Genomic DNA, 5,686 nt, shown 5'->3' on the forward strand with positions numbered 1-5,686 from the left:
AGTTCAACTACATGATCATGATCAACACCACCACCCAAGGTATGTTATTCCATCTTAGAGAAGCTTTACTCCAAGTAATGAGTCAAAGCAACTCGACAAGATGTGAATACATCAAATGCTTAAACAAAAAATGGTAACCCCATTTTGATCTTAAACGATAAGTATGACCTATGATCAAGTGATCTCACTTGACTCCTAAGTCAATATACTCTAACATAGGTGACTTTGTCACTGACCAATTCTAGATGAAGTTCTCTTGTGTTCTTTTCTGTGCTCTTGCATTTGTCTCATGCATATCTGCTTCCCCTTTCAAAAAAAACTTCATCTAGATCTCTCTTAAGTTTCTTTCTTTTCTATTCTGTTCTGCATCCAATTCATTGCAAATCTTTGAGTTAATTCCTTGCAAATCCTTGTGAGAACTTACTTGTCTAGCGAGCTGAGGTGACAAGTGTTTTCTCTGTGATGAACTCAGTCAAACTGGTCTCTTGTTTTCGGTGCAACCGAATACTTTCGGTGCAACCAAAGCATACTACTTAGCGCCACCGATTTCACTACAGGACAGACATTTTGCCATTTGTTTCTGTATTACTATTGATCCAGCTCCACTCAATGAATCTTGTCCTCTACCAGCATCACTTTTACCTTGTTGCTTTGTGTTGTGATTCAAGGACCAAGCCCATTCACAAAAATTCCAGAAGACCCTTCTTGGAAAGTGATGTCAAAGGGGGAGAGGGAGATCACATCAAAGCTTAATCATATCTATAGGGGGAGAGAATACTCAAGGGGTGAGAGAGAGTAATCATCAAGGACCCCAGATGCTTGATGTTCAAGAGGAGAGAAGTCACATGTCTTTAACAGGGGAAAGACATGTTCATATGTGCTTATTTGCATTAGCTCTGTTCATTTGTTTCTTTGAGCTCTGATTTTCTGTTCCCTATCTTCTCCCAGTATCCCATGCTAGATTCAGAGGGAGTAAGACATCTAAGGGAAGGAAATCTTTGAATTCTTTGCACATCTTTACCTTTGGGGACATGTCTATATCAAATGTGGTACTTAGTACTCACTCTCTACATGTCATCCCAATCTTGGTACACTTGTGGTTCTTTTTGTTTGCTCTGGCTAGTAGATGCATCGGTGTTATCTAACCTTATTTTCACAGGTTTATTCCATCCTAAGCCAACTCAAGACCACAAGGTAAGTATATGCATCACAGTCATGTGTATGAGGAATTCTTGCTAATGTACATACTGTTTGCAAGAAGGACTCATGAGAATGAAGGTACATTTCCCACATTCACATCTTTTGCTCTGATGCATATAGCCAAGATACATGTAACACATTGCCTACTCTATCATGATTACGCACTCACGTGCTCCTATACTCCATATTCACTTGATTGCATACATGTAGGGGGAGCCTATGCATGTTACATGTCTTTCCAAAGCTTTACTTGTTATTCTCTATATCTTCATCTAAAGCTTTGATGTATGTTGTCATCAATTACCAAAAAGGGGGAGATTGAAAGCACAAGTGCTCCCTGGATGTTTTGGTAATTAATGTCAACATATCTCTTGTTGGACTAACACTTTTACCTAGTATGTTTCAGATAAGTTCAACAATGAAGTGGCATGGACTAGAGGATGTGGAACCCCTTTGAATGCTAAGGACAAAAGGATTGGCTCAAGCTCAAAGCACAAGACTCTACATTTTCTGTTTTAGTGATCCAAGATCACATTGAGTCTATAGGAAAAGCCAATACTATCAAGAGGGGATGAGGTGTTGCTTAATGGCTTGCTTGATCAAAGTGCTTAGTGATATGCTCCAAAACCCTCAACTACTTTCTCACATCCACATATGACCTAAACCAAAAGTCAAACTCAGCCCCACCGATTCTTTCCATCCGGCGCCACCGAGTTCAGATGTCATAGCCACTGCCACAAACCCTAGGCAAATAGATCTCACCGATAGGGATCTCGGTCTCACCGAGATGGGGTTGTAATCTCTTTGTTTCCATTCGTAATGTTTCGGTACCACCGAGATGAGCGATCGGTCCCACCGAGATTGAATTGTAAACTCTCTGTTCCCCTTTCGTTACATTTTGGTCTCACCAAAATGAGCGAACCAGTCCCACCGAGTTTACCTAACCAACTCTCTGGTTAGCTTATTACCAAACTCGGTCCCACCGAGTTTGTGTAATTGGTCTCACCGAGATTATGTTATGCCCTAACCCTAACCATATCGGTCCTACAGAGTTGCATGTCGGTCCCACTAAAAATCCTAACGGTCACTAGATTTGTTAAATCGGTCCGACCGAGTTTATCAATTCAGTCCCACCGAGATTGGCAAGTTGTGTGTAACAGTTAGATTTTGTGTGGAGGCTATATATACCCCTCCACCCCCTCTTCATTCGTGGGGAGAGCCATCAGAACGAACCTACACTTCCAACTTACATTTTCTGAGAGAGAACCACCTACTCATGTGTTGAGACCAAGATATTCCATTCCTACCATATGAATCTTGATCTCTAGCCTTCCCCAAGTTGCTTTCCACTCAAATCTTCTTTCCACCAAATCCAAATCCTGTGAGAGAGAGTTGACTGTTGGGTAGACTCTCATTTGAAGCACAAGAGCAAGGAGTTCATCATCAACACACCATTTGTTACTTCTAGGAGAGTAGTGTCTCCTAGATTGGCTAGGTGTCACTTGGGAGCCTCCTACAAGATTGTGGAGTAGAACCAAGGAGTTTGTAAGGGCAAGGATATTGCCTACTTCGTGAATATCTACTGCTAGTGAGGCAAGTCCTTCGTGGGTGACGGCCATGGTGGGATATACAAGGTTGCTTCTTCGTGGAACCTTCTTGGGTGGAGCCCTCCATTGACTCACGCAGCCATTACCCTTCGCGGATTGAAGTCGCCCTCAACGTGGATGTACGATAGCACCACCTATCGGAACCACGACAAAAACATCTGTGTCTCCAATTGCGTTTGAATTCTCCAATCCCATCCCTTTACATTCTTGCAAGTTGCATGCTTTACTTTTCTCTTCTCATATACTCTTTGCATGCTTGCTTGAGATGTATTGTGATTGTTAAACTTGTGCCAAAACTCCACTTAAACTTTAAGAAACTAAAAACTGCTACTTTTAGCACTTAGTGTCTAATCACCCCCCCTCTAGACACCTCTTCTCGATCCTTTTAGTTGGTATCAGAGCATTGGTCTCCATTGCTTTGGTTTAATCACCATTGGAGGAAGATGGATGAGTCTACTTTGGGGAGTCTTAGACATAGAGTGCCTATACTTGATGGAGAGTATTTTCATGAGTGGAAAAATGAGATGTGTTGGGGGGTGTGCTGATCCACCAACACCTATGGGGACAGGACCCCTTTCGGTTCGGTGGGAGGCGGAGAGCGCACAAAGAGCAGATCGAGGCAGTACACGCAGGCGATTTTACCCAGCTTCGGGCCGCACGGATGCGTAAAACCCTACTGCTGCTTGTCTGTGTGTATTGAATCTTTGCTCAGGAGCGATCGACGCTACCAGACTGAGCGTGGGAGTGTTTCTGGTGTCTCGAATGAGCCGAACCGGCCGAACCTCCTCTACGTTGCACCTGGGCGTCCTTTTATACTTTCAAGGGGTCACTGACAGGTGGCAACGTAGACTAGAAGGGTAAAAATGGAAAAGGACGTGGTAGGTGCAGCTACCGCTACTGTGGATACAGTGCACCCTACCTAACTCTGACGGCAGGGGACAAGGGCATTAAATGCCTGTCTGAGTCTCCCAACAGTGCAAAAAGGTGACCGTTAGGAGCGCCACCGTTTGCCACGATGGCCTTCTCTTCATCTCCGCTTGCCACCACGTACCCCTAGCTGCACGGCCTCCTGCCACGTGTGCTTGGGAGAGTCCTAGAGCGACACGTTAGCAGGTGTGCTGGAGCGCGGGCACGAAGTGGGGGTTTCCCGCGGCAAGCTCCTTGCCGCGGCCGTCGTCTTGTCGCGTCCGGAAGCTTGTCGCTCGCCGGATCTTGCCGGGACGCAGGGCGCGTCGCGGCAAGCTTTCTTGGTATGCCTTGAGTGGCCTTCCCGGCAAGCTCCTCTTGCCGGGGTCTTGTCTCTTCCCGGCAAGATCCTCTTGCCCGGTCCTTGGTTGGCCTTCCCGGCAGGCTCCTCTTGCCGGGGCCTTGGTTGGCCTTCCCGGCAAGCTCCTCTTGCCGGGGCCTTGGTTTGAGTACTTTGTTCTTGAATGGTCTTCAAGAGAACCACGGAGGGTCTTGGCGGTCACCCGGCAAGCATTGCCGCGGGGTGCTGCAACTGCCCGTGCACGAGTTCGGGATACTAGGGTACCCCTACTCTAGTATACCGACAGGAGCCCCCGGGCCTGGGCCATACACGGTGCCGAGCGCTGTTGGGCCAGGCCCAAAATAGTGCACGGGCACGCGCGGCCTAGGTCACGCCGCATATCTCTCCGCTCCCACCGCGCATGCCCAGAATGGCACGCGTCAAATGCGGCGTCGTGGGTGACGCGGGCGGTGTTCGCGGGGCTAAGCCCCTCGAGCATGCGTCAGGCCACGATGATGAGGACGGTTCACGCCCTCCCCCCTAAATGGAGGTAGGCGTGGGGGCGTGGTGCATTTACTGGATGGGGCCGGTGCACGGTGTTCGGACGTCCACTCCCCGCGTCCACGGGGCGGAGCGAGGCCGCCTCATATGTCGCCTTGGTTCTGCATCCCCGCCACGCGGCTCCCATGCGCTTGGGGTCACGGACGATGGAGTGGGAAACTGGGCCGTCGTGAGCAGAGGCAGCGGGTTGGCCCCGACTCCCTGCCCTTCCCGTGCCTTGATTCGCTGGGCGGGGCGGCTGAGCCCCCACCCCGCTCCTTTATAAAGAGCGGGATGGGAGCACAGAAACCCACACTCTCTCATCTTCTCCTTTCTTCAGCTTCTGCTCCCCTTTCTCTCATCTGCCATGGAGAAAGGGAACCCAGTCTCTTCATCGGTGGCGGCGAGGGTCGCCGCCAGACAGCGCCTCTCTCCCTCTTCTGCGCCCGTGGTGGCAGAGCCAGCCATAAGGAGAAGAGGGAGAGGGCGAGGTCGCGGACGAGGTCGACGACGAGGTCGAGGCGCTCGGGGAAGAGGCGGACGGGGCGGCGCGTCAGCTTCACCTCCGCCGGCGGCTCCTCCCCCCACGGCGGTCCATATAGGGGACGACCCTTGCGATTTCTTCGTCAGGCTGCGCCGGGCGCCTCGTCGTCGCCTCCGGCTTCCAGCTCCGTTTGCGCGCGCGATGGAGTTGGACCCGCCCGAGACACTGAGATTGCACGTGAGGGGCTGTGGGATCAGCGGCACGCGAGTCCGCGTTGCATTCCCAGCCCCTAATGTGATGTATCTTGATCGAGGGTGGAAGACGTTCGCCCGCATCCACAGCTTGACGGAGGGGTTTACCCTCCATTTTAAGTTGATGGAGGGCGATCTCCTCTCCGTCAAGGCCTTCGGGTGCTTCGGCACTCGGGCGAAGTGCTGCGTGGACAGCTCCTCCGACAGCGAAGGCTCCTCCTCGAGCGAGAGCGACGAGGAGGGGAGCGATAGCGACGATGAGGGTAGCGGGCGGCGGAGCAGCGGGTCCGACTAGGCATCGGGCGCCGCTTTGCGCGGCACCGGCGACCCCATCATCCGCGTCGTCGGCTTCTTGAAC

Source organism: Triticum dicoccoides, chromosome 2B, assembly GCF_002162155.2.
Source record: "Triticum dicoccoides isolate Atlit2015 ecotype Zavitan chromosome 2B, WEW_v2.0, whole genome shotgun sequence".
Taxonomy (NCBI): Eukaryota; Viridiplantae; Streptophyta; class Magnoliopsida; order Poales; family Poaceae; genus Triticum; species Triticum dicoccoides.